Raw genomic sequence first — 18370 nt, 5'->3', positions numbered from 1 at the left:
AAAATAGTAATTCATGCAAAGGAATTTTACTCTTAGCCTCTGCAGGTGCTGGAGGGCTAGGGACACAGAGATGAATAAAGCAGTCTTTGTCCCCTGGGTGCTCATTTGCTGATGAGAGATGGACAAGAAACCCTAACTTTACAAGGTACTAACTAACTGCTAAACCAGAGTCAGGGAGAGGGCACTGAGAGATCACAGAGAAGGGCACATAACTGAGCCTGTGCAAGGCATGGAGGGCTTCTTGGAGGAGGTGCCCCTTGAGTCAAACCTGAAGACAGGCACTAGCGGAACAGAAACTGCCAGCGACCACTCAGCATCCAACCTCCCCGTCTTCCTCCAGAAGTGGGCCTGAATTTTGTTGGGGGTCATCATGTGCTTGGCCAGGTGGTACATTTTTCCTGCCTGCCATATAGATGGGGGTAGCCATAGAAATGTAAGTGGAGGCTATTGGTTGGACTCTCTGGAAAGCTCTTTAAGGGAAAGCGGCCTCAGTGCATGTGCCCTTAACCCTTGTCCTTCCTCCTCCTTATGGCTATGTGGATGTGATGGCTCAGATGTCCAGGGCCAGCTATTGACCGTTTGCAACACTGAGAAAGGAAGCAGGAGAGGCCAGTGTAGAAAGGCAAAGAGCCCGGGGCCCTAATGTCCTGTGTGGTCACCATCTATTGTGGGCCTGCCTGCCTGCCTCCAGCCTGCTTTCACGTAGCAACACGGTAAATCCCACATGAGCCGCTGTTTTGTTGTTGTTATTATTTGCTGTTGAACTTGGTTTCTAACAGATACTAGATGGGAAGAGCATGTCAGGAAGAAAGGAAGGACAGTGGGCACCAATTCACAGAGGCAGGAGGAAGTGGGTGCGTCTGGGGGCCGCCCAGCATTGGGCATGGCTGGGATGCGGGTGTGTGTGAGGAGTGGTGGTTGTTGAGGAAGAACCAGATCACCAAGGGCCTCTACGAGAAATCCTCTCCTCCCGGGACTCTCCCAGCAGATCTACTGTCCCACCTCTGTGGTCACCTCTCTTCTTTGTAAATATAGCTGGGTGCAATTATGGGTTGAATTGTGTCCCTGAACAAGATGTTGAAGTCCTAAGCCCCAGTACCTGTGAATGTGACCTTATTTGGAAACAGAGTCCTGGCAGATGCTCAAGCTATATGAGGTCGTGAAGGTGGGCCCTAATCCAATATGACTGGTGTCCTTATAAAAAGGGGAATTTTGGACACAGAGACAGACCTATTACAGAGGAAAGATGATGTGAAGACACAGGAGAAGTCCATCGACAAGCCAAGGAAGTCCTCAGGCCCCCAGAAACTAGGAGAGAGGCATGGGACAGATTCTCCCTCACAGCCCTTAGGAGAAACCAACCCTGTGACCATTTTGATCTGGGACGTCTAGCCTCCAGAACCTGTGAGACAACAGATTTCTGCTGTTCATGCCACCTACTTTGTTGGACTTTGTTATGGTGGCCCTAGCAAACAAATGCAGGTTAGCCCAAGCCCTGTGGGTTACATTGATTTGGTTTCCTGTCTCTCCATCTAAACTGTCAGCTTCTCTAGGGCCCAAACCATACTGCCCCAGGACCTAGTACATATAGTAGGCCTTCAAAAAATGTTGGTATTGTAAGAATCATTAGACTTCAAAGTGCAAATTTAACTGTCATCCTCATTAACCATAGCATAGATGCAAATTATGAGCAAGTGTTATTTAAATGACTCTGTGGCCCTCTTAATCATCTCATCACCCAGTGATGGCCCTGAGCAAATACCCGTTCTCCCTTACTGGTTTGTTAATCCATGAAGGCGGGGCAGAAAAAGTAGCGAGGTGGGGGATGGGGGGGAGTTCTGTTCTGCAAGTTGGGTGGGAAGAGAGAACCAGAACCCTCGTTCACCGTGAAATACCCGGAGCTTCTTTCTCCCACACGGAATTGATTTTCCGTGCTTGTCTTTTGGCACCACCCTCCAGGAAGCGGGGTTGAGGGCCTGGGGACCAGCCAGGAGTGATTTATGGGGCCCTCAGCGGCAGTTACAGGGAATGCATCCTACCTGCATGTTCCTGGCTCAGACTACAGGCCTTGGCTCTTGGGGTGCATGTTCCCCACTGTAAGTGAGGAGTGGGGCCCAAGGCGTCTCAGAGAAGTCCAGCTCCCGGAGCTACCAGTCCAAAGAGCACCAGGGCCCTCTCTGAAGACACTGGGGTCTAAGCTCAGACCTGTATACTAGCCCACTCTCATGATTTGGGGGCAATGAGCAGGCAAATTGCAGTCTTTCAGGGATGTGATTTGGGGACTTGTTCTTCAGCTCCAAGATAACTTTCTTAGAGGTGAATACATTTCCCCAATAATTCATGATTTTTTAAAAGTATAGTAGGCAGCATATTGGATCATGTGAAAACACACTGCATTAAAAGGAATTACCTTGTAGTCAAATAAACTGCATTTGAATTGGAATCTTTTTTGCCCTAAGCTTCAGCTCTGGATTATTACTCAAGAGGGTTCAGTGCCATCAGAAAGTGGGCTTCAGTTTTCATTACCAAATATCCATATGAAAACTAGGACAAAAGGCAAAAATAGCATTAATATTAATAATGACTGCCTCTGGACCGTGAGATTATGGGTGATTTAAAGTTTTTAGGTTTTTCATTTCCAAATTTTGAAAATGAACATGGATTTTTTTTAATGCAATCAGAAAAATCATACTTTTAAAAGAGTCAGAATCCTCAGTACAGATGACAAATATTTATTGAGTGAGAGCCAGGTGTCCGGCAGGCCTGGAAGATAAAAATTCATCCTCATTCTAGAAGAAGAGGTTTTAAAGGAGGAGCTGTTTTTTTAAAGCTGCTGTGTTCTCACACTCCACCTCCCACCCCCATGGTCTCCAGCCCCAGCCTTAAATATTACCTATGTGCAGTTCTATTTATTTCCTGTATTAAAGAACAGATGAAGACCAGAGTTCATGGGCTCTGCATGGCAGTCTACACTCGAGTCACCCTGGAGAAAGGCAAGCCTTAGGGATTCTCTTAATCACCTTCTGGATCGTCAGCTCCTTAGGCTTAGCCGGTCCCTTCTGCTATTGATTAAAGCTGTAGTCCTTATTTGACCCTCAGCAGAAGGTGGGCACCTTATTCCATAATAGTCCTGGATCCACTTGCATAATAACGGAGCTACAAGTCATATTTGCATGATGCTCCAGAATGGCTGTTTCTCAGCTCCAGCTGCTCAAATGAATTGTCTGAGGAGCTTTTTACTGCGCAGCCCTCCCCGCAGAGTACTGACTTTGTTGGTGTTGGGTGAGGCCCCGCTCGCTCCTGGAGTCTTGCGAAAGTTGCCCTGGTGATTCTAATACACAGCCTGCGCTGAGAACCGCTGCTTCCGACTTGTTTAAAGCACCTGTCCACTGCCTCAGTTGATGATCAGGGCTGCTGCCAGCGAGGCGAGTCGGCCCTAGTTTTCCTGGCAAGTCTTTTTATAGGCACTACTTTAGAAACCTTAAATCTCCTTCTACCTCTGGAATTTTTCCAATTCTCTCTCTTTTTTTTTCTGTGAAGGTTATGCTTGATATGCCTTCCAGTTTTAAAATTCTTCAATTATCGGAATGTAAACTCTTGACTCTAGAGAGCTTGGTCTATTCTGTGATTTCCCAAGCCCCGAAAACATTTTGGTCTCGAAACTTTCGCTATCCAAAGACAATGGAAAGCCTTTCCGGCTTCTCTCCACCCAGAAATTGTCCTACCTTCCTTGTTAGGCGGAGGCCAAAAGACGTGAATGCCTTCTGGGCAGGCATGTACTGTCAAAGCGTCCATCTGGTGGCCTCATCCTACTATAGACCCTACAGTGTAGTGAGTGGTGCTGAATCATAGCAAAAGGACGGTGTCTGTCCTAACAAAGGCCTGAGCACCGCCTGTGACCTTGGGCAAATAGCTTACTGGCTCTGAGCTTCAGTCTTCCTCCCTGTTGTGTCACTGGGATGATGTTTTATGGGTCTACAGAGTAGACCCTGCAAAGTTCAAAGATATACTTTCTTCCATTTGATCTTTACACAGCCTAACTTAGGGCAAAGTTCCACATCCTGTTTTACCAAGTAGGCAGATTTGACTTAAAGAGGTTTAAGTGGCTTGTTTAAAAATCACACAAATAGCCACTGGCCGAACTTGGTTTTGAAGTCAATTGCTCTTCGTTCCAAACCCTTTGTTTGACTCACTATGCCATATTAAGTTCCCTAGACGTGTCAATAATGTCCCCTGGCTCAAAGGGTTGTGAGTAGGATTGAGTGTGATAAGGCCCGGCACCAAGCAGGGCACCTTACTCACCCATCTTTTCTTCCCCCTTAAATATGTCATCTTGTCATTTTGTCAATAAGCTGTTGCTATGAATAAAAATAGAGTACCCCACCCCCACCCCACCAGTATCTTACCGTATTCTTCCTTCTCTCTCTGTAGTGTACATCTTGACAGTTTTTGTTCTATTTTGTTTTATTTTTATATTTTGTAATGCAAGCAGCCGACTTAAGCTTTGAGGGCCTAAGCATCCACTTCAAAGATGCCTGTATCTCAGATACGCACACTGCCCACCACACAACCCGCCATACAACCCAATAAAGAGCCAGGCTCTCTCCCCCTCTGAGGCCTCTTTGTTTTAGAAATCTTGGTGGATTTCGATGACTGACCATTTGGGCCACTTGTTTTTTTTCTCTTCCCTTGCTTTAAATTCCTGCTTTTATGTTTTAGAATCACCAATAAAGAGTGAGTCCTGAAATCCTAGGCCCCACCCTCAACCTCCATAAAAGCAGAACCCAGGCCCTTGAGCTGATCGGGTGGGGGTGGGGGTGGGGGTGTCTCTCTCTCCCTCACCTTCCTTCCCCTCCTTCCCTCCCTCCCCCTCTCTACACAGGACCTGCTGTGTGGCCTGTGTGCTGTATAATTTCCAGGCCCTGTAAGTGATAAACCTTTAGTTTTTCAGTTTCCTGATGGTTATTGCTGTAGGCTTCTTGCAGTCATGGTAAACCCACAAAGACCTGCAGGATCACAACATTGGTTTTTGAGAGGCTGAGACTGGCACCCAACACTCTCCCATACTCTGGGAGCTCAAAGGGTCTGGGCCTGCCCTCATCTAATCAAAGCAGAATCTCTGGGAGAGGGACCCAGGTTCAGCATTTTTGCCTTTTTTCAAAGCTTCCCAGATGAGCCTCACACGCGGGCAGAGCTGAGACCCACTGTTACAAAAGAGACCGCGTGCTGACATTCTCGACACCGCCCGACCTCGCCACATAGAACCTGGCACCTAAAGAAAGTTCTGTGGTGTGCTTGTGGAAACAGCGCACTGGGATTGGAAGATCCAGACTTAAGTCCTGCTCTACCACTGACTAGAGACAGGAATGTATTCTTTCTGTGCCTTGAATTCCTCCTTCATTAAGAAACAAACAGGGGGGGGCGCCTGGGTGGCTCAGTTGGTTAAGCGACTGCCTTCGGCTCAGGTCATGATCCTGGAGTCCCAGGATCGAGTCCCGCATCAGGCTCCCTGCTCGGCGGGGAGTCTGTTTCTCCCTCTGACCCTCCTCTCTCTCATGTTCTCTGTCTCTCATTCTCTCTCTCTCAAATAAATAAATAAAATCTTAAAAAAAAAAAAAAAAAGAAACAAACAGGGGGTGGGGGGAGCGGCGCCTGGGTGGCTCAGTCGGTTAAGCGTCTGCCTTTGGCTCAGGTCATGATCCCAGGGTCCTGGGATGGAGCCCCGCTCTGCCTACTTGGGCTCTCTCTCTGTCAAATAAATAACAAAGAAAGAAAGAAAGAAAAAGAAACAAGCATAGAAAAACAGGCCGTCCTGTACTGTCTCAGGGCTGGGCTGAGACGCGAGTCGAGCTACCGTGGGCGCTGACGTGTTCTCGTTCGTGAACGCTGGTGCGTTGTGCGGAGGTAAGGTGCGGTGATGCCATTAGGGGGGCCTAATAAATATTTATTGATTTTCACGAGCTCTTACTCACCCATCTTTTCTTCCCCCTTAAATATGAAGCTGGGGGAAATAAAGAAGAAATAAAATTGCACCTCACGCTTCAGGACTCCCCCGGCGTCTCAGGTTAATAGGCCTTTTCAGCTGTCCTCTAAGTGCTAATAATTCCTGGGCGTTTTGATGGTAGCATTTTCTCCTCGAGATGAATTGACCCCAGCTAAGAGCCCAGCTCCTTCCCAAATCTCATTACAATCAGGCTTGATGGCAGACAGGCTTCAGAATGTAACAGAATTAGAGCTTTTAAATCATCATCTCGACTCCGGGAGCATCGCGCTAATGAACGGGAGGGAAGATGCTAGAGGAGAGGCAGGGACAGGGACTGCAGCCTGCACGCCAGAGCTTCCTTCCCACCACGCTCCTCACCATGGCACACCGCAAGGGAAACCCATGTGGCCCAAGCCGGAGCCAGAGGGCCCACGGCTTTCATGAACCGTCTTGGTGAGGGCGAGGGGACACGGGAGGCCGCACTTTCTGGGCTGCATCCGCTCTCCCCCGCTTCCCGGCTGCCTCGTCTGTTCGTTCATTCTGCAAGCATGAGTACGAACCTGCCATGGTAAGGCCCCGGGTGGGCCCTGTACAGCGGCCAGAGAGGGAAGCCCGGGCACCCTTCTACTTCTACTTACCTCCCCGGTCACCTCTGTGTTCCCCTCCAGCCCCCTCCGCAGTGCGGGCCCTGGTCGTTTCTGGATATTGTGACACCTCTAATGGGTCTCCCATCCATCTTTCCCCAAGGTGGTCCTAGCGCCTAACACACTGCCACTCACTGCCCCACTGGGGAGCTCCCAAGGGTCGAGGGCAGGGACCTTCTCCTTCCCCCATGTCACACCTGTTGCAGCCATGCACAGCCTCTAGGCCTTTGTCATTATCTTGCTTTGGCCGCAGGATGGCCTTTCCTCCTGCTCCCTCCTGGCTACCTGGATTCATCCTCTAAGACTCGGCTTTCCTCCCAGGCTCGCGCACACATAGCTGGAGCCCAGGAGCCTCGGCACGCAGGGGCCCCTGCCTTCTTCCCTCTGGCCCTCAGTAACGCAGCCCTGTGGCTTTGTTTCTTGGTTTCGCCTTAGCCTCTGCCCAGAAGGTGTTTCCTCTTGAACCTTGCAGGGCTCCTCCTCGGAATGTCCTTTTCCTTCAGATTCTAGGTCGCATGTCACTTTTTTTAAGAGAAGGCTTTCCTAGATGACCCAGTCCATAGAAGCTTGTTTTAACTCTCTGTAAAGCATTTAACATTACCTGGTCTATTTATTAACATACCTGGTATATTTATTTGGGTTTTCCTCCCTGGACTAGATTGAGATCAACCCCATGAGATGGGGACCTGTTTATCTCATTCACGAATGCATCCCCAGTGCCTAGGACAGTGCTTTGCATATAGTAGGTGCTAAATAAATATTTGAATGAATGAATGAAGAGATGGATGGATGGATGGATCAGTCGTCTTCTCTGCAAGGCCTCCTCAACTTTCCAAGCTATGTTATTACAGGCACTCTGTGCTTTCTCCTCTCACTCCCCTCAGGTCTGTGTTGTCACCTTTACTATACGTCAATGGACCGTAGCACCATCACAACTCCTAACGCAGTTGGCATCCTTAAGTACATGTCTTCAAACTGAACATGGATTTGCCCGCTAGAGAAGTCTGTAATCCCGTGGGAGAGGGAGGCATGCTCAGAAAGACCTTCGCCCTCTATGTGAGTTGTAAATGCCCCAAAGGGAAGAGAGGAAGCGACACGGGGCTGCAGGCCATGGGCTGCCATCTTCCCACGTTCCTGGGGTCATAGGCACCCCCAGGCCAGCCGTGACCTCAGGATCCCCTAGGACTGTTTCTGGGAGATACAAGTGGACTGGGATGAATTCCGGGCACAAGGTCAGTCTACAGAGTAACCAACAGTGCCTTTTCCATCCCAGTTCTTCCCCTCTCCACACCCACCCCCCCCCCCCAACCCATGGCTAATAGTACTTCAGTTTATTCATGGCAGGCCTGAGCTAGTCACTGTTCTCAGTTTTCCCAGCCCTTCTTGGCAGTTCTGGTTGACTGTGTGACCCTGTTCTGGTCCGTGAAACTGAAGGGGCATCATTTGGAGGTGGGGGCTGTGAGGAAGCTTTTGCTCTCCCTTTCGGCCACAGTTCATCCTTTCCCCTTCTACTATTTTTGAGAGCAGTCAAGATGGCTAAAGCCACAGTGAGCATCTTGTAACTATAATGTTGACACCCCCAGGGAAAGAGCAAGGAAATCACAGGGAGGCCAGTGTTGATATTTTGAGCACCTGAACTAATGCTAGAAGCTCTCTGGTCTGAGTCTTTGTTCTGTGAGATGAATAAACCTCTGTTTGTTCAAGCCACTGGTGCTGGATCCTTCTGTTATTTACAATGGATCTTATTCCTCCACGGAAATCTTTAGTAAAAGGCGAAAGATTTATACGATCTGAAGAGAAACCAGAGTATTACAATGGATCTTATTCCTAACCGATGGGGAATTATGCAGACAGGGCCAGTCCAGGCCTGGAGCTGGTCCAGAGGCCACAGAGTTCATAGAGGGATTGAGAAAGTTCCAGATTGAAGAGAATGAAGCGAAGAACTGGATTCCTTCCCACCTTCAGTACAGGCAGCTTGCTCCCGGGACAGACTCTTCAGTCCCAAAGGCTTCAGGGGATACCTGAGCTCCTGGCTGCATCGGGCTCTGGTTAAAAGGGTCACCAGGTTAGCCTCGTGTCCGTCTATATGAAACCAAAGTAACAGTCTGCGCCCAGTTCACTGCCATGTCTATCAAGAAGGCTTTTCATTGTACCAATCTTTCCCATGAAGATTAGTCCCTCCCTCCTTCTTCTGTGCTCCCATAAGTCTTTGCGTCTCCTCCACTCCTGGTAGGCTTCACGGGCATCCTACGTGTGCAGTTGCACTGAGCCCCGAGCTTAGAAGGGCTCCAGGCTTGATTTAATGCACCCTGTCACTACTGCGAAATTCTTAATTTTTTAACCAATGCCCCATATTTTCACATTGCACTGAACCGCACAAATTAGGTAGCCAGTCCTCCATTTAGGAACTTTGTGACGTTGGTCCCTGGCTTCTCTGAGCCTCCATTTCCTCATCTGCAAAATGAGAATAATGAAAACTGCTTTGCAGCGTTGTCGGGAGGACCGAATGAGACATCATGAGCAAAGCAGCCCCACGGTGCCCGGCCAGCCAGAGCACCCTGTTCAGCTTACTTCTCTCGAGTGTATATTTCTGCCTGACTCATAATGAGATGAGGTTGGCCACATGTCCGGCTGCATGGCTGAAGTTCACGGTCCCAATGCCTCATCTAGAGGAGGGCCGGTTAAGCACTTTGAGGGCCAAGAGCCTCTTTATTTCCTCCCACGGTGCTTGGGACGGTCTCTTGTCCTTGGCAGGTGCTAGGAAAGGTCTGATGAATGTATGAATACTACTCTTGAAGTTCCTAGAGCTCTGTCTCTTTCGAGGTTGATTTAGAGAACAGCATGATTTAAATGAGGTATAATAAGGAAGGTATATTCAGTATTTTGGAGACTCGAAAATGGCCATCCCAACTTACCTAATATAAGAACAGTCAAACTCTCCTTTCCACCCACACTGAGCTTCCAGTGTGGAATGAAATAAGAGCCAGGCCATTACCATAGGAATCAGATGCAGCCAGGACCAAGCCTCTTTCGGGGCCAAGGTGAAGTCCCCCGTGAGAGCAATAAAGGTCTTTTTCAATACGCCAGTCTCAGCAGCAGCAGAATGCTCTAGTTTCCCTCAGGATTGAATTCTGTCACATCGTCATGCCTGATGGTGAAGGGGAAACCTGCTTACCATGCAGAAACGTCGACACCTAGACCAAGTGTGGTTGAAAAGAAATCAGTCCGTGAGAATGAGTGGTATTGACAGAATAGTTAGAAGGGAGGAGAGTTTTGGATAGAGCTAACTCGTTTTGTTGTCGTTTCTCTAAGAAATACTACCTTGAAAAATCCATACATCTCGAAGTTTCAAGCGTTTTAATAAGCAACAGCTCCCATAGCTAATTTGGTCGTAGATTATACAGCTGGGCACAATGAAGAACCACCGCAGACCGAGCACTGACTCCTTCCACCTTTCCTGCAGAGCGGCGAGGAGGTAGACAGGTTGATCTCACCCACTACAGATTAAGTAAATTGAGGTTTAAGAGGATAAGTAACTCGCTCAAGGGCACTGAGCTGGCAAGCCCAAGGTGACTGACTCCAAAAACTGCTTGTGTGTAAAGTGCATTAATCTCAGGCGTGCAGCTTGGTGGATTTTCAGTGTGCATGATCCAGTCACCCACTCAGATCAAGGTATAGGGCGCTGTCAGCATCCTGGGAATGTTTCTTGTGCCCCCTTCTCAGGCAGTCCCCCTGCCCCGCACCCACCTTGAGGTAACCCCTCTCCTGACACCGATCTCCCTCAAGTAGTTTGAGGCAAAACAATCTTGTTTCTGTCCCTTTCTGCACTTTTTCCTCGGAGAAGACCAAGAGGTGCTTCTTTCACTCAGGTCTGCTAATGAGTCATACATACGTGTGTGCACACATACATGCACACGCACATGTATGTATATATGCATGCACACACATATATAAAGGTCTTTAAGGTCAGGGTTTTCCCTTCACCATCAGGCATTCCAATGCAACCACATTCAATCCTAAGGGAATTTTCTAAGGGAAACTGGAGCATGCCACTAAATCTAGCTTATTGAAAAAGACCTATTTAGTGTAGCAATTTCCTTGTGTTTTTAGAGGCTTTTTGTTTAGGACATGAGAACCGTATCTCATGATCCCCCTCTCTTCATGGTGAGGATGTCCTTCCTTCTGGCTCAGGTGGAGGCCCACCCTCAACATTAGCAAGACTGAGGACAAGGATCAGACAGAGGCTCACAGACCATTTGCCTAGACGTTTCAGACTTATATACCAAGCCAAGAGACTGTTAAATAAAACACATGCTTTCTTCCTATCTTAATGAATAAACATCTTCACAACACTTCAGAAAGCCAGCCATAAATTTAGAGGGCTTGGACTCCTCAGAGTTCCGGAACATGGGGGTGGAGAGAGAGTCAACCACGGGCAGCGCGCCTCCCTTTTCTTCCCATCTCTGGCTCTGTCCCATACCTGATGTATGTATGTGGCCACCCCAGCCTGTACGTCAGATTCTGCCGCAGTCTCCACAAACAGGAAGCCTTGACTACCTTCCAGGCCCTATGGGCATGCTTGCCGGTGGTATGGTGTGCGCTTGGGAGAACAGATCTGCCGAAAACAAGCTCTGGATACCCAGAGAGAGGCCTGGAAGGGAAGGTGTGGGGTCCAAGTAAAAACATTCACTTGGGGCTGCAGATTCCTCCCCCACATGGTGGGACACAGCCTGAGGAGGGCCAGGTGAGAACCACAGAGCATGGGGTTTAGGATGCCCTCTTGTTTGGTCCAGGAGTGGTTCCACAGAACGGAGATCACTTGTCTCAATCAGGAGACAATCCTCTTCATTTTCAAAGTCACTCTGAAGAGTTCAGTTTGGTTAAAGCCCTCTTCAGGGAATGCTTGCCATATGCCAGGCAATGAGCCATGCACGGAGATGGATGGAACTTGCTCCCAGCTCTCCAGGACCTCAAGTCTAGTGGGAGAGCTCAACAGGTAACAGTTTTGTGTCATGATAGAAACACACACGTTCAGGGGAGGACTTCTGGAAGGAGATGGCATCTGAGCAGTCTTGAAGAGTGAGAAAGTACTAACCAGACACAGAAGCGGGGAGAGAGAACAGCCAAGTTAAGAATGGTCTACGCAGAGAGCGTGGGAGGGTTTCAGGGGTGACATGAGTAGTGTGGGAAGAGGCCACTGTATGCTCTCCTGGGAGCATGGACCTTACCTCCAGGCCCTGGGGGAGCACTGGAGACTTAGAGCAGAAGTGGGACAAGGACACACTGACATTTGTAGACGTGTGACTCTAGCACCCATATGGAGACAATGAAATTGAGTAGAAGATAATCCAGGTGGGAATTAATGAAGATGTTATTCATTGATTCAATAGATGCCTACTAAGCCCTGCAACATGCCAGGCATTGTTGTATACCGGGGGTGCTGCTGGGGGGCAAGGCAGAAAAAGTCCCTGTTCGCAAGGGGTTTGCATTCTGATGAGGAGGCAAGGACACCGTAGATACGTAAAGGAATAAATTCTTCATGTTATTTCAGCAGATGTAAGTGCTATGGATAATGAATAACGGGATAGAGATGATGGAGGGGAGATAGGGAAAGAGGGTGGAGCAGCTCATTTGTTTATGTGTTTCTTTATCCAGAATGTATTTATTTACTGAGGGCCTACTATGGGCAGGAGCACTACAGTAGAGAGATTCCACAGACACCGGCCCTGTTACCACCGCATTGATGTCTCATGGGAGCACCAGACGTCATTCAAATATTCCACCGCTGGCGTCTTACTTTGAAGAAGGAGCATGGGTCTCTGAGAGTACGTAACCAAGAAACAGGCCCGCCCTGGGTGGTCTGAAAAGGCTTGCTCTGGCTTGGGGTGGGGGAGCGTCCCAAAGGCCCAGGGGTGGCAGGGAGCAAGGCGAGCCTAAGGCTGAACCAGCTCCAAGTGGCTGGAGGGGCAGGGAGAGAGGTTTGGAGGGAAACCACCCGGGCAAGCAAGGGCCCTACCATGCCCAATCCTGTTTGGGAACTTGGCCTGAACAGGGAACTTTGCCTTTTTTTTTTTTTTAAGTGAGTACGTATTTTTTATGTGATAAAATATATAAAAACCCACAATTGGCCATTTTTTTACTCTTTTTAAGTGTACAATTCTGTGGCATTAATTACATTCATAATGTTGTGCGACCACGACCACTATTTCCAGAACTTTTTTATCACTCCAAACAGAAATTGTGACCATTAAGCAAGAATAATTCTCCATTGCCCCTTCCCCTCAGCCCCTGGTAGTTTTGAATCTACCTTTTTTCTCTATAAACTTGCCTATTTGAGATATTTCGTGTTAAGTGGAATCATACAATATTTGTCCTTTTGTGCCTGGCTTATTTCACTTAGCATCATATTTTCAAGGTTCACCAATGCTCTAGCATGTATATCAAAATTCTATTCCTTTTTATAGCTGAGTAATATTCCATTGTATGTATAGACCATGTTTTGCTTCTCCATTCATCTGCTGGCAGATTCTTGGGTGGTTTCTACCTTTTGGCTATCTCGAAGAATGCTGCTCTGAATGTTGGTGTACAGATACCTGTTTGAGCTCGTTTCCAATTCTTTGTGGCATTATATATTCCAAAGTGGAATTACGGGGTTACATGGTAATTCTATGTTAAATGTTTTGAGGAACCTTCATCTAGGCACCTCCTGTTTTTTAAAGGAGCTGCACCGTTTCATACTCTGACCGATTGCGTATGAGGTTTCCAGTTCCTCACATCCTTGACCGACACTTGTGACTTTCCAATGCCTTTATCCTAAGAGCATCACGTCTAAATCATCCCTCAGAACCTTCTCTGACCTCAAGTCTGGCAGGCCATCTGGGGAGTCCTCACCTGTGGTGGGACTTGGATGAAGGTGCGTTCCAGTTGAAAGAATTCAGGGGAATACTGTTCAGCATCTCTATTACCAACGTCCGCTAGAAGGCAGGGATGGAGATGGGAGGAAACCAGATAATTGGGAAACTGGGGAAGAACTGGGGCCTGTCCCATGAGGTACCCATTAAGTAGGTCTTGTGAGGGTCCTTTTAATCTCTCCATTATAGTGCTGCTTCCCATAACAGCCCCTCCAGTAAATAAATATATCTTCATAGCCGGAGCCCAATAAATAGACACATGAATGAGTGGGCTACTCCATCTTCTCTTCTCTCTCATCTGCTATCTGTAGCCCCTTCTGAAGACCTGGCAAGGGTTCTACTCCCTCAGGAGCCCTCAGGCTCCTGTCCAGTGGACCCTGCCAACCATCCTGGGTCTTTTCTGGTCTTTTCTGGCCTTTTCTGGAACTGAACCACTGCTTGCTTTGACAGTTATCCTACGTGGTACTCACAGCTCTGCAAGAAATTAGAAAAAAAAGAAAAATAGGCAGGTTGCCTCAAGTCCTTTTTAGAACAAGGCAGGGCTAGGCAAACACGTAAAACGATGAGAAAGGGGGTCATTTATCCAAATACTGCTCTCCACCCACATTGTGGTATAAAGATCTCAGAGCACTTTGCTGTTTCTCATTTGAGCCTCACCATAAGCCACCGAGGTTGGCAGGCTGCGGACTGTTTGCAGGGGGACCGATTCAGAGAGGATAGGTGACCCGCTGAAGGGCAGAGCAGAAGTGTCAGGGACGGCTCTGACTCCATGCCCAGTGTCCACTCACCTTCCCCTAGCACAGTCGTGACTCACCCCTGCCTTGCTGCCCCCACACCTGCTCAGGGCCCTTAGGAAGAGCTCAGCCAGGCTTTTAAAAATCAATCAAGAGTTTTCCTGAGGCGTCTGCACAGACTTTTGGCTAGTCTTCTCAGAAGCTGTTCTTGCAAAATGCTTTCTTATTTTTCGCCCAATCAGAACTGAGGTCAAAAAAAAAAAAAAAAAGCCCTTCCATTCTCTTTTTTTTCCCTGCACCAGCCAGCCTGGCAAAGCCTATTTCATTCCCGAAATTCAAATTGGAAACTGCCTTCTGTTCTCATTAGTTTGGGTTGTAGCAGTCATTACATTCTAAACAATTAATCCCCGAATGCCAGTTTCTTACTAGAATTATCCTGGACTCAACAACTGGTTTTCTTAGCAGCAAGGCTGAAGCAATTATTCCTGGCTTTTGTAACTAAGCATGCTGTGCTTGGCACTTTACCGTGTTTTCATCATCATTGAGTTATCAACATTTATCTCTATCAGGGGAAAGAAAAGGCTGTGCAATTGTGAAGGCCCACAATCAGGCAGCCCTGTTTACTGACATCCATGGGGCTCCCTGGGGCTCCTTCCCTTTGCTTGGAGGAGAGGGAGGAAGTCCCCCAGGCCCCAAGCCCTACCTGTTCTCCCACGGGGACTAAGAAGGCAGATTTCCCAGGGGAAGAGGCAGCAGAGGGGTCTCAGGTTACAGGGCAGTGCTAGCTGGGAGCTCAGGGCCTGTGGCTGCTGGACAGTGTCTTTCGTCCTTGTGGGGGCTGTCTCCTTGGGTTCTCGGCTCAGTTCTGTGGGGCACAAAACCTTCCTTCCAAAGCTGGGCTCCCAGAGTCAGCAGGAATCTGCGAATCTGATGGGATCTGTGGGATTTCTCTTTCCTTCCAGCAGGGAAGACAAGGCTGCTCTGAGTGGGAGACTCTGGCCCAGCAGGCAGCTCAGCTCACCCCGGGCTGGGCAAGGCCGGCTTCCCTTTTGTGCATTTCCCCAAACTTAGCCCTTCCGGAGAAGTGGCTTGGCAGGAGACACGGGAGCAGCTCTGGGACCAGACTCCACCTCTCACTGCTGTGGGGCTGTGTGAGCACATTGCTTACCCTCTCTAGGCCTCATTCCTCACCTGTAGAGTAGTGATAAGGAGAGTTCTATTTCACAGGGTTATTTTGAGGATCGAATTACTATTTATAATTAGAATAGTGTGCCTGACACATAGTAAGTGCCTTATAAATATGTGTTTAAAAACAAATAAACAGGAACTTTCCTTAACAATTGAAGGGGTTTTTAATGTTCTCTTGCCCCCTTTAAGTCTGAGAGCCCACAAGATAGCATATAAGGACGGAAAGCTTGATCCCCCCATCCCCTAAACCGCGAAGCCCCCTGATTCACTTGAATATACCAGCAAACAAATCTCAAACTCGTGTTCTTTTCAAAGTCAAGCTGTGCCACCGCTGTGGTCGTGACTGCCCCCAGCTCCCCAAAAGTGGAACCTAAAACATTTTCCAACAGCCTGTAGAGAGATAATCTTCAGACGGTCAACTCCTAACCGGTTACAGTTGGAGCAGCTCTAATACGGTGGCTGGAAGCCAGAACCCACTAGCTTCCTCTCTCCTTGGACTGCATCACCCTCAGGCCCTACGGACGCAGTGGGTGCCCCCCTTGCGTCTGGTAATGACTCCACCACCACCACCAGCAGCACTAGGAGCTAACACCTGTGTAGCATTCAATCTGTGCCAAGCTCTTTACCATATTAACTCATTTAGTCTTTATAGCCACCCTAGGATGCAGGCACTATTATCATTCCCATGTTACAGGTGGGAAAACTGAGGCATAAGATAAGCTAAGTTATGAGTCCAAAGTCACGGGGCCGATAGCTGCGGGGGCAGTAGTTGAACCCAGGCAGTGCGGCTCCAGAGTCCATCACTTGGCATTGCACTACATTTTCCTGTATCATTGACCTCAACCAGGAGCCCAGATCCAGTCCGGGCTCAGAAACCCAACCCTGTCTTCAGGCAGGAAGGATCTGGTGGGGGTTGGGACCGAGTCTCACTGTTGGTCTAGCTCTGGCCCTATCACCTGACTGCTCTCTTCATACTGAGTTCATAGCTTAGAGCAGGCTTCAGGACGCAGACTCTGTCTTTTGAGTCTCTGTCTTGATAACCCTCTCTGTTCTCTGGCTTCCTTGCCTTGTTCTTATGATCCTGAGCCTTCTATTTACTAATCAGACCTACATTTGCTAAGCACCTATTATGTGCCATTCATTTATGCTCAGGCTGAGGACATGGAGCCTTTGGGGGGCTCACGGTCTGATAGGGACACAGATATGCAGACGACCGCATAGAGTGAACGAGTCGGAGGACTGCGAATAAAATCAGTGCGGGATCTGTGAGGTAGATGAGGCAGCTTTGGTTCTCCCCGGGGGAAAGAGGTTGGCAGGAAGGGCTTCACAGAGCAGGTAGCCTGAGCTCCTTCCTGCCGCCCCACACCCCTGATGCGAACCAGCTGCTGGGAATTCTTGCTGGCTGTCTCTTTGCACACACCTCAGCCTGCAAGCCTGGACATGCCCATGTGACCTCAGAGATCAGAAAGAATTGCATTTGTCACCTCTATTTTCTAATTGGTTAGTGGAAATTGTCCAGGCAGCCGCTGTCCCAGCACCTGCACCAGGCAGGGGGAATGGAAGCATCTAGCGCCCCCTGGACCCCCCCCGGCCATCCCGTGTGTCCGGGAGTTGTGCCCTGGCCCTCCATTAACAGCAGCCCGGTCCGTCCCTGGTCTTCCCGGCTTCACGTGGAACGCACATCGTCCCAGCGCTCCTTCTGCTCTACATCCCTTTGAGAGAGCTGAGGTGTAGGAGGGGACCCGTCTTACCAATTCCTCATCCAGAGAACAAAAATCAGTTGCAGAACATTTGAAGACTCACCCGGTGACTTTGGGTAAGTTAATTGCGTCATCCCCCATCTTTAAAATTTTCCCTTCCCTGCATGACAAGGATTTCTTCCTTTCATAATCCCAAAGTCTTTGTCATGCCCACAGAGGCCCTTTTAACCCACTAATCAAATTACGGCAGAAGCGTTTCCTGGAGACGTTCTTATTTAACAAGGAAAGACAAATGGAAAAGAGAAAAACAAGGAGAAAGGCAGAAAGAAAGGGAGGAAAGGAAGGAAGAGAGGAAGGAAGGAGAGAAGGCAGGCAGGAAAAAGAAGCCAGTGTTTATGAGGACACTACCATGTGCTTGGTGCTGGTCTAGGTGCTTTTCCACATATTTGCTACGTTTAGTCCTCCATTCGCTTCACACCGCATGCCTTCTTATAGACAAGGAAAATGAAGCTCAGGGTGGTGAAAGCACTTGCCAAGGGTCACACAGGAACATTGGAGCTCAATCTGAAGCCGCGTCTGAGTCCAAAGGCCATGATCTTTTTAGTATATTGAGAGGTCCGTGGAATTTCACTTACTACCAAATTGTTGTCACTCACTATAAACGGGTTAGGCTCCTACAGTGAGCCCACTTGCACTCACCATTTTACTTCTCTTGCCACTGCACCATTTGGTGTAAATTGCCTCAAACCTTTCCGCAAAAGAGGCAGCCTGGAGATAGGGTCAGAGACAAAGACCCATCTCGGCACACCAAGGTCACCTTGCAGAGAGGCACAGAGCAAGTGTCACCTTCCCACCTGACAGATGGAGAAGCCAAGGTTAAATGACTTGCTCAAGACCCACTGGGCACCGAGCCAGACTGCCGAGAAAAAGCTCAGCCTCTTGGTTCTGAGAAAAGCTCCTCAGCCAAGTATTTTGAAGAAGTGGGTGGAAGTGCCTGGGAGCTCGCCTTCCCGCCTCTGATTTCTCTCGGATTCTTGGAGAGCCCCGTGTATCTGGCACTTGCTTCAGTAAGCACGCCGAGAAGGGTCCAACTGGCATTTATTTAATTACCGTAAACAGATGCATCACTTTGGCTTCAGTGAGGCTGGTTGTCATTGTGCTCATCAGCCCTCCTGCTTACGGGGAGGCCGGGCTGGGCACGGCGGGCGGC

At 48.7% G+C, this 18370-nt stretch overlaps 1 protein-coding gene and 1 pseudogene across 1 annotated transcript in view; both read right to left on the bottom strand.

Moving 5' to 3' along the window:
* Positions 1–18370, bottom strand: part of SIAH3 (siah E3 ubiquitin protein ligase family member 3) — a 68118-nt gene that overhangs the window by 36604 nt on the left and 13144 nt on the right. The window lies entirely within an intron of this gene.
* LOC115937677 (U5 spliceosomal RNA) lies at positions 8349–8437 on the bottom strand (annotated as a pseudogene).

Source organism: Leptonychotes weddellii, chromosome 3 (assembly GCF_054177405.1).
Source record: "Leptonychotes weddellii isolate Sample4059 chromosome 3, ASM5417740v2, whole genome shotgun sequence".
In the NCBI taxonomy this organism is placed as follows: domain Eukaryota; kingdom Metazoa; phylum Chordata; class Mammalia; order Carnivora; family Phocidae; genus Leptonychotes; species Leptonychotes weddellii.
The sequence above is the reverse complement of the archived record's forward strand: the minus strand, read 5'-3'. Positions and strand labels throughout refer to the sequence as shown.